Below are 20,419 nucleotides of genomic sequence, written 5' to 3' on the forward strand. Positions count from 1 at the left end.
CCCCCAGGCCTGATCGCGTGTAAAACCACCCACGAGCCCATGAAATACACGTACCCCGCTCCCCCAGGCCCGATTGCGTGTAAAAACACCCGCAAGCCCCTGAAATACACGTACCCCGCTCCCCCAGGCCCGATCGCATGTGAAAACACCCGCAAGCCTCTGAAATACACGCGCCCAGGCCAATCGCGCGTGAAACTTCTCACGCACTCCTGAAATACACGTGCCCAGGCCAATCGCGTGTGAAACTTCTCGCGCACCTCTGAAATACACGCACCCAGGCTATTCGCGTGTGAAACATCTCGCGCACCCCTGAAATACACGCGCCCAGGCCAATCGCATGTAGAACTTCTTGCGCACCTCTGAAATACAGGCGCCCAGGCCAATCGCGTGTGAAACTTCTTGCGCACCCCTGAAATACACGCGCCCAGGCCAATCGCGTGTGAGAAACTTCTCGCGCACCTCTGGAATACACGCACGCGCTCCCCCAGGCCCGATCGCGTGTGAAACTTCTCGCGCACCTCTGAAATACATGCACACGCTCCCCCAGGCCCGATCGCATGTGAAACTTCTTGCGCACCTCTGAAATACACGCACCCAGGCTATTCGCGTGTGAAACTTCTCGCGCACCCCTGAAATACACGCGCCCAGGCCAATTGCGTGTAGAACTTCTTGCACACCTCTGAAATACAGGCGCCCTGGCCAATCGCGTGTGAAACTTCTCGTGCACCTCTGAAATACACGCGCCCAGGCCAATCGCGTGTGGAACTTCTTGTGCACCCCTGAAATACACGCGCCCAGGCCAATCGCGTGTGAGAAACTTCTCGTGCACCTCTGGAATACATGCACATGCTCCCCCAGGCCCGATCGCGTGTGAAACTTCTCGCGCACCTCTGAAATACACGCACACGCTCCCCCAGGCCCGATCGCGTGTGGGCCTTCTCTGGCACACATTTTTTTCCTGCGCAGGGACGCTACCGCCTGCTTTCGTATGGCGGACATGTATGGGCCTGTGCGCATCTTTGGCCGTGCGCTGTTTTTCCCTATTCGATTCCATGAATACGTGTTGCAGGCGAGCGTGTGGGCGTTCTGCGCACTTGCCTCCTGTACTTCCCCCGTGACGCCCACATTTTCACGAGTTGTTCCCCATTCTGCGTGTGACGCCCCGTGTTACGCCTACTTTTGTTATGTGCACCGCGCTATGTGCGAATTCGCTGTGGCCTTATCGCATGGCGTTCGATGACCTGTGTGCCAGCGTGCGCCAGCGTGCGCCACGCACTTTTTCAGCGCAGATCCCACATTTTGCTCATGCACGGACTTCCATGAATTGATGTGCGATGTTTTCTGTGTGATAATCGGACTTGCACTGCGATTTTCACTATATCACTGCGAATTGCACGTTTTCGCACGCGTGTGTCGTTTTTTTCGGCGCACATTGATTCCATGAATCGGCCTGTTAGTGTCGTTCACAAATGCATCACAAACAAAGTGCCCAGTTACCTCAACAACACCATCAAGAAAAAAACCTTTCACAGGACACTTCGATCCAATAAACTTGCTCTCCTGGAAGTACCACATTATAAATACAGTAGAGCAGGAGGAAGTAGTTTCAAAGTTCTAGCCCCGTCGCACTGGAATACATTACCAATCAGTATTAAAAATGAGGACACCCTACCAGGCTTCAAAAAAGCGCTGAAAACTTGGCTATTCAACAAATACTAACCCATATGTATGCGCATATGTAATGCCCTTATGTATTGCCCCATACATACATCCATTGGGCACTACTAGGCCTGCATTTAGTGATAGAAACTATCTGTGATCACACTGCCTGACCACCTGTAACATTGTATAAGAAATGTTCTTATGACTATAAACCGTAACACTGTATAAATAAATGTGAACTATACTTGCAATTCGCCGTGATACCTTTGGGTCTGGGCATGTAACACATGTAATAAATAAAATAAATAAAAATAAATAAAATTTAGAGTCTTCATTGTTTTCTATTTTGTATGCTATGTCCACATTTTTTGTGTTCCTTTTGTAAAACTTTCTGCAGCAACATACATGGTTTGGTACTTCAGCCGATGACCTTTTAAATGTTAGTATTTCTTTTCTGTATGTGTGCAATAGAGGGTTGCTATGTGCAGAAATGTCGCTACCATGCTGTAAAACTGTTGCATTTCTAAGTCGCTCTCACTTCCAAAATACATTTTCTGAATACGGTCCATTTCTTCTTGAAAGTATTTGGGTGTACCATGCAGAAGAGTGGTATTTACATTGCCTAATTCTGAAGCTGGACTTTTTGCACAATATATTTTATACACTACATTTCTTACTTTAGAATGATGTACTGATATTCTTTTGATATCATGGAAGGTACTTTTTCAAAAAGGCCCAGAAATGCAGGCTAGTGAATGTCCTTTTAGTCCTGTGTGTTTTCGCACTACACAAATATCCATATTTTGCAGCACTTTGATTTTACTTTTTTCTTTACCTTTTACATATTGATTGAGGAACACACGTAAAGATTTGAAAGCTTTATTTGGAATGGCACTCATTGATGTGCACGGCCATTTGTATACTGGACGGTGTGGTTCTGCTGAATCGAGAGGTGATTCTGAGTTTTCAGAAGACAGTTTTATAAGCAGTGTTTCTTGTTCCATGATGGTAGTATTGATTTTCTCAGACCCACGTCCCCTGCTATGGATGGCAATTGTGTTTGTTTGATTTTGTTTGTATGCTTCTTCATTGAAATATGGCTCTGTGGTTGTTGTGTGACTCCATTCACCACCACAAACATGCAAAAAATTATTTTTGTTCACATTCCGTTTATTGCTGAGTTTCATTTGTAGTTTGGTACTTACATTTGTTAGTGCTTTCCTCCTTTTTAACACTAATATGAACAACTTCCTTTTGAGAAGGATTGCACTGTCCACAATTGCTTGCAGAATTAACTTTCTACGATACGTTTTAAGGGTTGAGGATGACTTTGGTCCTCTTCTTAGTAGATTCTGAAGGACTCTGATGAAACATTTTTGCTAAAATACTTTTTTTACTATGGGTTCTTCTTACACTATCAGGATTATTAGGAACATTGTTAGCTGTACTGGCAGCCATTTCTTTGACATCATTCTGTGTTTTGTGATACTTTTTGATGGAGGACGTACAGTTTCAATAGTTGACACTTCTTTTATTATGTTACCCAATTGCATTAGGTGGTTTGTACCAAGATTCTCCCCTAACTCTACAACAGGTGGATACTTACATTGGGTACCTTTATTTTTATTTGCTCTAATTCTGCGTTCCTTTCTACGGAGCTGGTTTTTGGTAGGCATTCTTTGGTGTCTGTTGAGAAAAAAAATATTCTTTGGTCTGTTGGTCTATGTATGTGTGCTGTGTGCATGTGTGCCTAAATGTGATGGGGAAACTCTTTGGCATGGTGCGTCAACGCACAGTGACCTCTAACTATCATCTGGTAAGGCTACTTTACTGTTTGCATAGCAGTACAATGTGCTTTAGATGAGAGTACACAGTGCCCTACTTGTGCCGAGAACCATTCTTAATAACCAAAATGGCAAAAACTTGCTACCGCCACTTATTTTGACAATCTAACCGTCTACAGATTTCCTATGTCATTTCTTTACCAAGCACACAGCCATTTGTCAGCCATTCCAACGGTTAATCTTTGTCCTATAATTGGATATTTGTAGAAGGTACAATATGAAGGTTGTACTGTACTTACTTTTTTGTGGAAGATGCCAAGGTTTCTTCGGATATGTCGTCTGCAGTGTAGATGTTGTTGATTCTCAGGAGAGTAGTCTTCACTGTGAATTAAAAAAAAACAATATCAATTACTTTGTGTGTTTGCAGCCGTCATGATACTGCAGCCTTTACTTGTACTTCTTTCGTCATACGATTCAACTTTCATGTTTCAACCCAATCCACGTGCACTATTCACTTCTCTCTGATCACTCTTTGTATACTACTTTCAATATGGTACTTCAAAGTCCTTTATATCTATCTTTTATTAGGGGTTTGGAAATGCCTTGTTCTTTACAAAGTGTACTATGCATAGGAGCGAGGTTTGTAAGCGATAGGGCAACCTAGTAGATGGGAAAACTTTTTGTACTTCTTAATACAAAGCACAATGCCCAAAAATCAGGAGACCCTCTGAAGGACATGTCAGCACCACAATCGAGAACGATTACTATTGTCATACGATCACATTGCAAGTAGCATTACTGTTAGCAGTACAGAGCACAGAACTGCCCCATTTTCACATACAAAATTAAGGTCTGCCCTAAATAATACTTCTCAACTCACACGCTTTTTGCGGGTGTCACCCGCCTTGTAAAGGGCAGACTCACCCGCCAAGCCTCCTGCACGGCCATTCATTCCAATGGGCGTGTCACCCGCCAAAAACAAAATCAGCTCATTTCACCCGCACTTCATACAAAAATTGTTGAGAGCTATGCCTAAATAGGCATGCTTGCAACATATGTACAGGTTATGCAGAAGAAAGTAAGCAGTCGTGCAAATTGTTAATGGCAAATCGGCATTCTTGCAATTAACAAGGGGGAGTGCTGTTATGTGCTTCCTATGGAAATTTACCGGCATTATTGTGTCTATTTTAAATTATAAGGCTTCCACATGTACTCTGATTAGAATGAACATACCTGCACTCTATACTGATGCATGTGGTCATGCATGGAGCTGTATGTAGAAATTAGCAGTCCTTGCACAGTAGCTTGTGAAGTAGGTGCTTTGCAATGGTATGCAATTTCCATTAAGAATCATCAACAGTAATTTTGAAGTGTGCAATGATGATGACGGAGTTAAAATTAGCGAGGTTCTATGTGATTGGTGGCTGATTGTGCGCCCGCTTAGTTGTGTCCAATGATGGACTCGCTTTGGTACCACTGTAGAAAGGGTGGAAGGACTGGGTAAGAGTTACGTTCCGCATGTAGGCAACGCTTGTCCACTGGTAGGGCGTGTCACATACGGGTTTCTACAGCTAATCATGCATGGAAAGATAACTGTAGCCATCAGCCAATCAGATGTTCACATTACTCTTTTGTTTCGAAAGATGGTGCACACACTGAAAGTGCCAGAGGTGAAGATGGTCCGTGTTTTGCTACTCAGAGACATTTTTGTGCAAGGCTTACAACACTATGCCGAGAGTAGGCATGTGGCACACCATTTCGATGTGCGACGAGTGGAGGTTGTTTGGAGCACTGACACTGATGCCAATGCTGCAGCAATTTTGCAAGTTTGCAGAGACATGCGTAGAATGAACACTCCTCATGTGGTAATTTTGCACTACAGTGCTTGCCACTTGGGATACCTGACTTCAGGTACTTTGTTGGCAGATTTGGCACAGTTTGTTGAAGCAATCATGACCATCTTCCCAACATCCAAAGTCATTTTGTCTGCTTTACTCCCCAGACTACAATGGACCAACACTTCTGTTTTCTGTCCAGATCAAAGCATCAGGTGGTGCATCATCAATCGCGGCATGCGTGCATTCATGCTGCGAGTTGGTATGTTTTTTTGTAGCCACGATAACATTGCTCCCAGCAATACGCATTACTATGAAGGAGATGGCGTTGCACTATCTTCTTTGGGAAATGCAATGTTCTTTTGGAACATAAGCCTTGCTTTAGAGAAGGTTCTGTAATGTTTGCAAGAGTAAAGCAAGGACAGAAACTACAAAAAATGCATAAAATACCACATGTCTGTATGATATGTGGGCAAAACAAAGAGCCTACCTTTAAGGGGGAAAAGGGGATTAGTACTTTAATGTACCGTCGTCACACTCTGCTCCTCTACATGTCCGCGAACATGGCGGTAGTTAACTGCCAGCACATATCACCACCGGGGACTGATGGGTGGAGCTGCATGTAAATGAGAATGAGCGGCGCTAGGGATTGGTCCATAAAGTTCAGTAGGTGTGTTCTGACCAATGTTCTTCAGTAAGACCGTCTTCTCCCTCACAGGACACCACACAGCCATGGCTTTCTATGATCGAAAACAGATTGTCTGGATTGTGGGAGACTTATGGATACATTGGTTGAAGGTGCATGCCGAAAGCTGCAGTTTATCTACAAATCTCGGATTTCCACATGCGGAAGTGCACTGGCATGGCGTGCGCGGCATGAAAGGGCTGGACTTGGTGCCTCTTTGTGTTACTTTACAGAGAGAGCGTCCTCCGGATATACTCATCATTCATTGTGGCAGAAACAGTTTAGGCCATGTATCTGGAATTTCTTTACAATTGGACATGAAGGAAGGACTCACGAAGCTCATGGACATGTTTCCAAATTGTCAAATACTTTTTTCCCATATTGCCCAAAGAAAAATATGGTTGCGTTCTTCTGCATTTGGTCCACAAATGGAGAAAGCGAGACGCAATGTGAATAAGGCTGTGTGTGCCTTTTTAAGAGATGTTGGTATGTCCTCTTTCCAAAATGAAAACATTTTCAGGGTAATTCATAGAATTCAGCGCACAAGTGGCGCACGCGGCTGGCGCACAGTGTGCGCGTGCGACTTTCTGCGCCAGCCGCTTGCGCTAAAATTAATTTCCGTGCACAGCGTATTCATGGATTTTAGCTTCCAAAACCAGCCGTGGCGCAGAGTGGCACAGCGACCCTGCAGCAGCGCCAATTACGCCCCAACCCCTCCATGTGCTCCATGCACAGCACACAAATCCCGTACATGGCGCACAGGCACCCAACGACGAAAAAGCCTGTAAAACTTCCCACGCACCCCTCCGAATACATGTATACCGCTGCCAGGGGAGTCTCACATGCGATTGGAGCGGGGTACGTGTATTTTGTGGGTGCGCTGGAAGTTTCACACGCAATTGGAGCGGGGTATGTGTATAACTGGGGTTTGCTTGAAGTTTCACATGCGATTGGAGCGGGGTATGTGTATTTCGGGGGTGCACGGGAAGTTTCACACGCGATTGGAGCAGGGTACGTGTATTACTGGGGTTCGCGGGATGTTTCACACGCAATAGGCCGTGTGTGAGTGGGGTACGTGTATTACTGGGGTGCGCGGGAACTTTCACACACGATTGGAGCAGGGCACGTGTATTTCGGGGGTGCACAGGAACTTTCACATATGATAGGCCCTGTGCGAGTGGGCTACGTGTATTACTGGGTGTGCAGGAAGTTTCACACATGATTGGCCCAGTGCGAGCGGGGTACGTGTATTACGGGGGTGCGCGGGAAGTTTCACATGCGATTGGCCCAGTGCGAGCGGGGTATGTGTATTTCGGGGGTGCGCAGGAAGTTTCACAAGTGATTACGCTGTCAGAGCGGGGTACGTGTGTCCAGTGGGGTGTGCGTGGATTCCCACACATGAATTATCACTGTAGGTCCTCCCAGGTGTCCCCTCTACCCCCTCCACAGCCCCTGCAGGCAGCCCACACCACAGGGGACTACCCTGCACCCCTGGTCATGTGCCGCAGCCAGTCCATCCACCATGGGCATGCCCCCCAGCCAGGCCACATGTCACCTTGCACTAGTGATCACCAACTCATGTCCCCCAGCACCCCTACCCCCCTGCAGTCAGGGGCACCTGCCAGCAGGCCCCAATTCATGTCCTCCAGCACCCCCACACCCCAGCAGTCAGGGGCACCTGCCAGCAGGCCCCCACTCATGTTCCCCAGCACCCCCACCCCCAGCAGTCAGGGGCACCTGCCAGCAGGCCCCCACTCATGTCCCACTCATGTCCCCCAGCACCCCCATCCCCAGCAGTCAGGGGTACCTACCAGCAGGCCCCCACTCATGTCCCACTCATGTCCCCCAGCACCTCCAGCCCCCAGCAGTCAGGGACACCTGCAAGCAGGCCCCCACTCATGTCCCACTCATGTCCCCCAGCACCCCCACCCCCCAGCAGTCAGGGGCACCTGCCAGCAGACCCCCACACATGTCTCCCAGCACCCCCACCCTCCAGCAGTCAGGGGCACCTGCCAGCAGACCCCCGCTCATGTCCCCCAGCACCCCCACCCCCCAGCCATCAGGGGCACCTGCCAGCAGGCCCCCACTCATGTCCCCCAGCACCCCCAACCCCCAGCAGTCAGGGGCGCCTGCCAGCAGGCCCCCACTCATGTCCCCCAGCACCCCCACCCCCCAGCAGTCAGGGGCACCTGCCAGCAGGCTCCCACTCATGTCCCACTCATGTCCCCCAGCACCCCCACCCCCCAGCAGTCAGGGGCACCTGCCAGCAGGCCCCCACTCATGTCCCACTCATGTCCCCCAGCACCCCCACCTCCCAGCAGTCAGGGGCACCTGCCAGCAGGCCCCCACTCATGTCCCACTCATGTCCCCCAGCACCCCCAACCCCCAGCAGTCAGGGGCACCGGCCAGCAGGCCCCCAATCATGTCCCCCAGCACCCCCACCCCCCAGCAGTCAGGGGCACCTGCCAGCAGGCCCCCACACATGTCCCCCAGCACCCCCACCCCCCAGTAGTCAGGGGCACCTGCCAGCAGGCCCCCACTCATGTCCCCCCTACATGAACTACAGATGCACAATCATGTCCCACTTCTACACCAAAATACCACAGCACGCCACCCCATTCTTGAGACGCAATGATTTCCCAATCCACCCCCACACTGACATCTCAAGACACAAACCAATAGACAACTATGTACATCAACACATGTCCGTCACACACACACACTGGTTGGCATTGATTGTGTAAACCCACATTTTCACATGCATCAACCCAATAAGCGAATCCCACACATGGAACTAAAATATGAAAATGTATTATGTACAAAAAAAATCAATGACATGAAAGCATAAAAAAACTGCAAACATGAAATGTAAAGCATGTGCAAAAGATGAGTAAATGAAAAGTATAACCAATCCAAACAAATCTGAAAGAAAAATAGTCCAAACTGTCCCTCCAACAACGCAAATCCAAAGGAAACGTAAAAAGAAAAATCCATTGATCCATGGTGAAATCAAATGAAAAAGGTCAAACTAATCCATTGTCCAACTATGTACAATCCATTGTCAAGGGTCCATGAGCCCAACAAAAGAAATTAAACCTACCTAATAAACTACCTAATAAAAAAAACATATACAAATGTGTGTGGCATAGTCCATTCACCACAAATCAAAGAAAAAGGAAAAGGAAACCTAACTCTAAAAACTATTTACAATGGCAGTGGGCTAGTCCGATGTCTCACTTTTTGATGTCCCGGGCCAATGCATCATCGAACTCCCGCTCAATGTCCTGGAGGCGGTCCTCTTCCATGGCCCCGAGGGTTTGCAGGGACGACGACAGGGCACGACGACATGTTCACCTGCGAACTCGGCCCGCTTCAGTGCCCTCCGCGTGAAGTTCTCTGCCCTGACCATTGTGAGCCGTGCCTCTTCTGCCGCTGCCGCTCTGCATCTATGTAGTGGCCCAACTGCTGCCACATGGAACACACTTGAAATCCTGGGTCCTCCTGCCCTCTGGCCGATGCCTGCGCCTGTTGAAGGCCCCGAGCCATCATTGCTCCCACCATGTTGCTGCTGCTGCTGTGCCTGCGTCCTGGCTCTTGCTGCCTGAACCTCCTCCTCTGGCTGGGGTGCAGTTGTCGTGGTGGCCACCCCTGCTGAACGTCCGACTCCCGACTGTGGCAGGGATGTGTCCTCCACCAGCCTGGCGCTGGGTCAGAGGCAGCTCCACAGGGTACCCAGGTGATACATGGGTGGGAAGATGGCATGGAGGACGACTGGCGTGTAGGGGTTTGGGGTGAGGAGGGGTTCGCAAGAAGGTCCAGCACATCCAGCACTGGTGACCCACCCCAGCAGGTCAACGTGGTCAAAGAGGCATCCGAGATGACGTGCAGTCTCTTCATGAAAAGACCACAGGTCATCTCGCATGCCCCGTTGACACAACGCTATCCTGGCCAGGACAGGCTCAACACGTTTCCAGATAGCCACGTCCGCATGGAGAGGAAGGCCAGTTGTTGTGTGCTCATCCCCTACCTGAAAATGGGTCTGGACGTAGGCATCCCTGCTGGTTCCAGATGATGCAGTGACAGGATCAGGGGCAGGATTGCACACAGGCACCTCCACGGCGGCCTGTGCTGCCTCCTGTCCCTACCCCTGTACTGCACCACTAGCACCAGTGGAATCCCCACCTCCAGACCCCGTGTGTGTCCCTTCCACGGCATCCTCCTCCACCAAACCCCCCACCAACCTTGATGACTCTGTGCCATCTTCCTCCGTTGGACCATGTGGGGTCTCAGCTGCCCCTTCTGCTGCTGAGGAGTCCACCTCCGACCTCCGCCTCTTGGACCTGCCCTCGGCAGCTGCGGCCTGGGATGCAGCACCAGACTCCTCACTCCCCAACAATATGACATTCTGTGAGGGGAGCCGGGCCTTGCGTCTCCGGCTGGTGGTGCGATCCCTGCCGCTGTGCTCCACAGCACCCTCTCCGCCCTCTTCATCAGTTGACGCTGCAGACAGGGAGAGATAAAACACAGACATCAGGGCACTGTAAAAGGGACTGATACACACATGACATTTGCACATGAGTGGCAGTGTCAAACTTCAGACATGGCATCACACTCCACGACACACATGTCATTTCAACTCACACACAGGAGCATTTCCACAGCAATATTGCACCAGGCAGCACCATCCATACACATACAACAGCATGAACAGCCGAATGTGAGCCTGACATCACATGAAACACAGGGAGTGCACTAGACATGCACAAACGCCACCACACTTACATGCATGTCTACATCTCCTCCAACTGTCGCAGTGATGCGATCGCCATACATGTCACATCTGGCATTCAGTCTTCTACATATCAGTGTCACGTGCATCCATGTTGCATCACAGTTGCACACTTGTCAAATACACACACATGCACATGTACACAGTGCAGATACATGCAGCAGGAACCACCATCCATGTGTCACACCACAACCATGCCAACGTACATACACAGAAAATCAAACATGTGTGCTCCCACAACTGCATTTGCACAGCATGCTTACCAACACATACACCATCGATGTGTCTCACACCTAAGAGGACTCACATGTGGCAGCCTCATGACCCTGTTCATATACATCCCTACATGGCCCTACGAAAACACATGTGCAACCTGCACACTACTGGCACACCACCAATCAGTATGCATCTACACTTGCCGCTCGACTCCAGACGGGTCTGCCTCTCAAGGACCTGGACGTGGAGCGCTGGGCATATGTGTTCCAGGACCCTCATTTGATGGTCGGACAGGTGGCCCCGGCACCCCTTTGCATCCGCTGCCTTTAAGAGGCGCCGGGCCTTGTTGAGGGTCCTGGACCTGAAGTCCTCCCAGCGCTTCTTGACATGTTGTAAGTCGCAGACTGCCACCCCCTCCGCGTTGATGGCAGTCACGATGTCCATCCAGATCCTGGTCCGTCCTTCATTGTTGGCGTGGAAAAACTTCCAAAGAGGGCATTATACTGCCCCAGGACTTGCTCGACCAGGACACCAACTTCCCTGGCACTGAAGGTGGTGGCTCTCTGCCTCTCCAGAGGCAGGAGTGGGTGGGCAACTGGGTCCTGGGGCTGGGCTGTGGAGCGATGGTATCCCAGTCGGGAGACTTCGGTTCCAGCAGGGGTGGTCACAGCAACTGCACCCCTCGCTGACGTGCAGGCAGCAAATAGCCGGGCACGTGGGCAGCAGGCAGTCAGGCAGCAGCAGATGGCAGGTGGGAGCGTGCTCGGGGCTCTGGAGGGCAGTAATTTGGCCTTCTGGGCAGGAGCATGGTCTTCCGTGTGTTGTTGCCTGGCCAGCTTGATACGGAGTGATTTGGCACGTGAAAATCTTACACGTCAGCGTGTAATTTGAGGAAAGGCCCTTTACGCGTAAGCGCTTCTGTGATGTGATTCGCGTGGGCATTTCCCTCGTGACGTGGGCATAGTGGTTCAGCGCATGTGAAAAAATTGTACGTCCACGTGTGAATGCTTGTAATCCGAGGAAAGGGCCTACGCACGTAAGTGACGTGACGCGCGCGGGCGTTTCCATCAACACGGGTGCATGTTCATTGTACACGTCCAAAAACTGCATGTCCAAGTGTCAGCTCGTGTAATTGGAGGAAAGGGTCTTAGCGCGTACACGCGTGAGTGACGCTGTACGTGTGGGCCGCTTTGAAAGGTACGTGTAGGACGCCATTCCCTTGTACGTGCTTTTCGTGGAGAGCGAGTGGGTGAATTCTGTACTTCTTGTCGGTTCACATGTGATTACTTCACAGCATTTCAAGTTTGTACTCCCTGTTACCTCTGACAGCGTTCTTTATTTTTTTTGGGCCTGTTTCCTCAAACAGCGTTCACTTCTTCTTTTGTCCTGTCTCCTCAGACAGCGTACAATTCTTCTTTTGGCAGGGGTGTTGCCTACGCGCACACGTGCATTTTTTTCACGTTATTTTTCCAGGCAGACGGTGAGTCGCGCACGCATTTACCAACTGTGCTTGCCCCGTGTGTCGCGTACCCCTTCAGAGGTCATTGTAGGATGTGTGTAACACACGCATGCTCGTTTTTGTGTTTCTGGGTGCCACAGCATAGTGCGGGTTCATTTTTCCACGCACTTGGTCTACGAGGGGTTGCGTGCATGTACTTTTTGTTTTTGGGGTGCCTGTGTGTTGCATGACCCGTCATCTTCCCCCAGGGGTCACAGACAGCCTTGCAAGAGCACTAGGTACGAATTCCATCTAGTACACTACCCCTTTCACCCCCATTTGCCCAGGACAATTTTTTACTGCAACTCCCACAGGTGGGCTTGGTGGGCGCGGTAGGGGATGTGGCCAGGATTTGCAGGGTGGCCCCAGACCCCCATGTTTGGAGGACCAATCAGGGACACCCATGCTCCCCCCCATGGTTGAGGGAAACATGGCTGACACCATCTCAGCTCAGCCCTTGTTGGACCAGCCCATTGTGGCACCTGACCCGGCACAGGATGACTCCGAGGCTGACTTCTAGGTCAGCAAGTCTAAGCCACGTGTGCCGGTGCAAGTTGGTGTCACCAGGTCACATGGATCTGGGGCAGCGTTGTCATCTGCTGCCCCAAGTAGGCAGGGTGGATAGGTTGCAGTGGCAGCTGCAGCTCTATCCACCCCAGCTCTGAGTCTCCCAGCCGGGACAGTGTTGGTCCTGGTCCATCAAACTGACATTGCCCCTGCCAACATGAAACTTTAGCCAATGCCTGCACCAAGACCTATGGTCATTGTGCCTTCGCACACTCCCAGTACCCAGTCCTCCTGCGCTTCTGCCCCGACTGACCAGAGCATCGCAAGCCACTCAGGCTCTGCTCCACCTTTGAAAAAGAGGAAGAAGGGTGCTCTGGCACTACAGGCTGAGACCCCAGGCACGGATACACAGTCCGGCATGTCAAGGAAGCCTAGCTTTAATGACCCCGAACTTGATGCACTTGTGACCTATGTGTCGGCACATAGCCGTGACATGGTGGTGACTGCAGGGTGCAAGACCACACCTGGTCAACGTAGGGCACACTGGCAGACTATCACGGACCGCATAAGTGCCCTTGGATTTGTGAGGCGCACAGCTGATGATTGCTACAAGCGGTGGAATTACCTGAAACGCAGAGCAAAGAACAAGCTGGCCTCAAATCATGCTGCTACTCTGGTGACTGGCGGTGGTTCTCCACCAGAGGACAACGAACTCACTGAAGATAAGTCTGTTGCTGGGACCTTCATCACAGAGGAACAGATCCAAGGCGTGGGAGAGCTACCTGATTACGAGGCATTCTCTGGTGAGTGCCCATGCATGTGTATGTAATCCATGTGTATGTTGTTTGGGTGACGGGTTCTTATTGAGTGCCAGGTGAGGGTGTGTACTCCTGAGTGTAATGGGTGACCCATGTGCTTCCTCCAATCCATGCATGTGCCTTTGATTTGAGTATGACAGTATCCCTTCTGCACACAGTAGCCAATTAGTCCCACATTACTGCTGTTGCACTTGAACTATCATCTTGCAACAACATTATTCTGATTTTTTCTGTGTTCATTCAGGCTGATTGTTTAGATTATCCCATTTTTCATATGCTTTTTTCATCCCTAATGCCACAAATGTGACATGCTTCTGTCATTGTTTACATCCCACATTGTGCCACTTTAGTTACCTAGTTATGTGAATGTTTAAAGCATTCAGGGCGAGGGAGTATTGGCCTGCTAAAATTTATTTTTAGAGCCTGTTTGCATGTGGAACATGATAGTTGTTTCCTGTCATGTTGAAGTGACCAACCATTGATGTGTACATCTGCCTACAATCACTGTCTAATTGTACACTGGATGTGTTGCAGTGTGCGGGGCATGCATATTTTGCAACACTATTCTGCATTAATATTCTCATCATATCCACGTGACATGTATGTGTGACAGTACTCATTCACTGACATATCGCTGTAGTTGTCTAATTTACCATGGCTATGCTACATGACATCTGTGTGCTGGCATGTGTCATGTATGTGTATTGGACATGCCACTCACAGGCTGATGTGTGATGCCAGTGCTATATGACATGCTGCAAATGGGTTGCTTTTCCATCTTGGTGTCCTCATTGTCTGCCTTTTTGAATCCCCTTCAGAATCATTGACAGTGCATGCAGGCCAGGGTTATGGTCATGTGGGACATGTGTTAACCATTTACAGGATCTCTGTCTTGTCAGGCCTATGTGTGTGCTATGGTGCTCATGCCTGTTTCCATTTCTTGCGTTTCATGTTTTTGCAGGTGACGACACACTTGATGCTGGTGAGGTTCAGGAGATGGTGCAGACCCAGGAGGATTCTCAGACACGACCAGGCACCAGTGGGGGACGTGGTGTGGTGGTGGGTCAAAACACTTTGGTACTGCAGACCATACTGTCGAGGGGTGCCTCTGGGTGCAGCTCCCCAGACCTCTATTCAGGTGCTGAGTCGGATGATGAGACTTATGTGCTGTCGCAGGTTAGTGTGCTTCTGGCAGTGATTCTGTTCTGTCCAACCCACCTGGACCAGGGGTAGAACCCTCTATGGGGATGTCAGTGTTGCAGGGTCCGCCTTTTGTGGTTACAGATGCAGGGTCACACTCCACAGCATCTGATCCTGTTCCTGGGCCAGCAGATCAGAGGGGGAATGCAGTCCTGCAGCCCCACATGGCCATTTTTTTTTTTTTTACAGTGTGTTGCCTTGTGTGGCTCCCGTGGGCATCCACTGTATTCCGGCTGGGCACATGCAGGCTTGTCCTGAGTTTGGGTTAGATGCTTGGGTTCGTGACACTCACACCCATCCTGCTTCCCGTTTCCATGGGCTTGCAAAGGGTGTGACCAAATGACAGTGATTTACACAGTGACATTGAGCTCCCATGAGCTGTGTGGGCAGTTCGTAGTCAATACTGTGTGTACATCCCTAGTGGGTATTGTTGTTGTATTGTACACTGCATGGTGTATTGATATGTGCTTGTGCATCCATGTCTTCCTCCTAATTTGCAGGTTCCTTCCTCATGTCTTCACAAGGTCATGTCCTTTGCAGATGGAGTTCATGTTGTATGCAGTACACTGACACATTTGCATGGCAGCAACACTCTACAGTTGGAAGGGGCGATGTGCTGGCTTATTCCGGTTGTAAGACTACCACTACTTTGACTTAGTACTGTCAAGTTTTTGCAATGTTTCATGGTGTGTTGCTGTATTGTGTTGGTGGTAAGTATTTGTTCATGTGTGCTGTTTGTTATTGATTACGGGGAGCATATTGTCTGTGGGAAGTTTCCATTTGGGACAGTGCACTTTGTGACACTTGTGTCAGGTCTTGTGCATTGCTTTATTTGCTTTCACATTGCATGACATGCCATGGTGTGTTGGGTGGCAGAGCTGGGGAGGGGTTGGGTGACATGGCGCTATTGTCATGTTGTATTTTGCAAGCGGGTAGTCATTCATGCAGCATAAATGTGTGTTTTTTGTGACACAGCATTGGTTGTCTTTTGGCAGGTAGGGATGCACACAATGTAACAATTCCAGGTGACCAATCTCAGGCTGGTATGGTTGTGACAGTTGACTGTCCCTTATGTCATCATCATTGATTGTCAGCTGGTATGTGCCAGGGCTGTGTGTACTCCACAGGAGTGTAATTTTAGGGGAAGTAATTAGCCACCTACTGCGTACGGGCTGCCTCACCACGTGCCCTTTCCCCTTTCATGCGCAGCGGCCATGCTTGTGGTTGGTGATGTGGGGGCACCACCATGTCCACGGGCAGGCCCTGTCGTGTTGCAACATTGTGCAGGACACATGCTGCCACTATGATCATGCACACAAATGGGGGCACGTAGAGCAGCTGTCCAGCAGAGCGGTCAAGGGAGCGAAAGCGTGACTTGAGCACTCCGAATGTGCTCTCCACTATGCCCCGGGTTGCAATACGGGCTGTGTTGTATCTTACCTCGGGTGGTGTGGTGGGGTTCTGAATTGGCGTCATCATGTGGGTGCTCAGTGGGTAGGCACTGTCCCTTGGGGAGGTGATGATGGGTATCATTAGTGGGGTTGTGACATTACTCAGTATCTGACATGCATGCATGTGCTGGGGCATTTATACTCACCAATCAGCCATGTATCACCATGCCGCCCAGCTTCTAGGTCCCGGTTTAGGATTGGAATTCTGTAAATGAAACTATCATGGGTGGACCTTGGATAGTTGGCATATACTGAGGTGATGATTCCCTTGCCGTCACATACTACCTGCACATTGATGGAATGCCAGTGCTTGCGGTTTCTGTAGATGTGCTAAGTTGCCCTGGGAGGACGTAGAGCCACATGGGTGCAGTCAATGGCACCTAGCACTTTGGGGAAGTGTGCCACCCCTAAAAAATCCTGGACGACAGCCTGCCTTTTTGCAGGTGTTCTGGGCAGGTATATGTGCCTGCGGACTGATGGGCGTGCAGTCATGATGGCAACACCTGGTGCAGGCAGTGTGACTGCATGGCCTGTGAGACCCCCCCCCCCACCATGACACTTGTCCGCTGGAATGAACCAGTGGCCAAGAAGTGCAGTACATTGAGCACCTTTGCCAAGGGGCTCAGTGCTTGGGAGCACAGGGTGGGTGAGGTCATCCTCCCACTCACTCACCAGGTCGAGTATTTTGTGAGGTGGAAACCTGTACCTTACATACACCTGGTCATCAGGCATCCCAAAAAAGCTGGTTCTGGGTGTAAAAATTCTGGGCCTGACTATCCTCCTCCTTCTCCTGCGGTATCCCACGACCACTGCTGCGAGGAACAGTATATTCATCTTGGCGTCTGAGCTTGTTTGTTGTTTGCGAGTACTTTTATGCTGCGCGGGTCCGCGTACGTGTTTCTGGATTAGTGCGCCTTTTTTGGCGCACGCATTGGCCCCGTTCGATTCCATGAATACGGGTTTTAGACGCGTGTGTGGGCGTTCCCGCGCATTTGGCTCCTGTACTTCCCCCGTGATGCCCACATTTTCACGCGTTGTTCCCCATTCTGCGTGTTACGCCCCCTGTTCTGCCTACTTTAGTTGTGTGCGCTGGGCTATGTGCACTTTTGCTGTGTGCATAGCGCACGCTGTTTGGAGACGTGTGCGCCAGCGTGCGCCACGCAGGATTTTAGCGCACATCCAGGGATTGACATGCGCACGGACTTCCATGAATCGCTGTGTGCGGGTTTCGCTGCGATTTTCGCACTTGCACTGCGATTTGCATGCTTTCGCACGCTTGCACAGGAATTTTCAGCGCACATTAATTTCATGAATCGGCCTCTGTGTTTCGTAGCAATTTCATTTTCCGCAGAGATAGTCAACCTCACATATGCAAGCAATCAGATGTTTCTTCACAATATACAAAATGCATTGCGCTCTCTTTTGCAATAACACTAACCTATCTGACAATCCGTTTCACCCAATCCACGCCTCTTCAACCCACACAACACACCACCAATAGGCTCTTTTCAGAGCCGCCACTTACTCCCAACGTACACTTTATTGCGTTTGCTCTGCTTGCACCCTCCCTTTTTGCCCTCTACGACTGTCTGTGAACTTTTGCTGAACTCCGCAGGGCTCTACGGCCTTCACTTCATAGTTCTATTGTTACACTGAGAAAGGCGGCTCTGAAAAGAGCCTTTTCTGTCATTTTTGTTGTTTTTACGTTCATTGATTAACAGCACTCCACATACTAGGAGAAGAGGCGAGAGGAGGGTAAGGAAGGGACACCAGCCACGGGGATAAGAAAAGGCAACTGAACAGATACATAATAAGGGTGATCTTTATTTAGCTAAGGAGAAAATCTTCTGGTGCTCGCTGACTGCACCCTCAAAAGCACTTTGAAGACTCTCCCCCCTGCAGAGTACTGCATCACAATACGTGCACACTACTGTCACCTTCGAAAGGTAAGGGTCCACAGCATTGCAAATGGCTTGTGAAGCAGCTTGAGGGAGGCGCTCCCCCACAGGAGTGTCTCTTGTGATGGGAGGATCGGATTCCGACGATGCTGTGGAGGAACTCAAACGACTACGCGCTTCACATGGCACCACCTTGCGAATGTCCGCAGTATGGAACGAAGTGAGGTGGCGCTTCATGGTTGTCGTACCAAAACTGTACGCTCCAAATCTCCCGCGACTCAACACCACATCGCACTGGTTACACTTCACCAGGTTTGCACGTGCTTTTGGTATGTTCCCATAAATGGAAAACAACCGCCACACCCACGACTCCCGGCAGGTGCTCCTAGTGCAGAGTTCCTCCACTTCCTTCTCTTCCTCCTCTTCTTCCTCAATCACTACATCCTCACCCAAATATCTCTCTGCAGGCCCTTGGTGAGGTGGTGATGGTGGCGGGTTTGGAGGAGGTGCAGAGGCTAATAACCCAACAGCAGCCATGGAAGCTATAGTAATTTGTTTCCTTTTCATCACTACAGCTGTAAAGGAAACGCACCTATATCTGCTATAGCTAGAAGGACAATGAAGATGCATTCCGGGGGTGTAGCCTTTTGAAGGGGTGCAGGGGTTGCCTCGTGACCATCTTCATCCTTACAAAGCAGCACACTCAATTTTACACAGCAACTCCTGAGGTGGCCTATTGTTTGGGATGTGTGAAATTACATTGTTCCACTCCACAATACTTTGCCTTGTGTCTACAAGTTCATTTTTAGTGTTGCGGAAGCAAACAAACCGTGGAAACTAGTCCCCACGCTCAGCGTAGGTGCGGTCACAAGATGACGTCCTGAACACATCCTCCCCCTTCATGAAAGTCCCCTGGACAGCAAATGCAAAGAATCACACATGCGCATGCGCAAAAGTGTCCTACGGACAGTGTTCAGGCTCTCAAAGTACTTCAAAGTGCGACACAAGTGAGACAGACAGTTAGGAACTGGCGCAATGTTGCCAATCCTTTCGTTTGTACTGCGCATGTGCTCGCATCCTATGTATGTACAGACAGTTCCAGTATCCTTAGGACAACTCCATTTTGTTTCCCTACGACCTTGCCACCCATCGTGCCTGTTCTACGGACGGCACCATTTTGACTGCGCCCAATACGACCCGCTCTAGTGTCCTTCACACGCTCCCTTTCTTCTCATTTACACCCATTCCGGACATCTTGTGTGTTCTACCACCATGTATTATCTCGTTCCCAAGAGGTACGTCGAGCTAGCATATCCTTCGGACACCCCTTTCTGTTTATGTACGCATATTGTGAAAAGATGGTGCTGTCACACATCCATCTTACTTGGCATTAGGCAGCACCCACATTCCATTGCTTGCAAATAGGTCGAACAGGTGCGCTGTTCGCAAACATTTTACGTCCTTTAAAAAAAATAAATTTAAACACATACTCTATCTCTACAACTACTGTACAAAACCATTTACTATATACACAAAAACACACATCAGTCTAAAGAAACAGCAGGGGAAGCGGACACTGAAACAAATATGGGGGAATTTGGATTTAACACAGGCTGGTTATGAGGGGAAGATTTGTGAGGGGAAGAAGGGATGGATACTTGGTCGAAAAATCTATTTTCCTGTTGCAGGTTTGGGGATGGGTCACTAGGGAATGGAGAAGCAGGGCAGGTGCAGGTGAGGCAATGGTACCGAACTTTCCCTCTCACAATGTCCTCCATAAACTCCCGTAAACTTTGAAAATTGTCGTTGAAAACATCAATTTTTGACTCTATACTTTTAATTCTGTATTCTTCTCGTCTTTTGCCCTTGCCTCTTTTTTTTCCTGGTCTGTTGAAAAAAAAATACCACACGTTAAATGCCTATAAAATACTGGTCACTATTCTCCATATGCAGACCATTGTGTACCATTGTTGTCACTGTCTTCAGACATTTCCTCCTTCGGGAAATACTCCTCCAGCCACTCCAAATTACTAGCCATTTCTGAGTCAAAACAACAGAAAGAAATTATTATTTCTG

This window comes from Ambystoma mexicanum, chromosome 6q (assembly GCF_040938575.1).
Source record: "Ambystoma mexicanum isolate Mex_15411 chromosome 6q, UKY_AmexF1_1, whole genome shotgun sequence".
NCBI lineage: Eukaryota > Metazoa > Chordata > Amphibia > Caudata > Ambystomatidae > Ambystoma > Ambystoma mexicanum.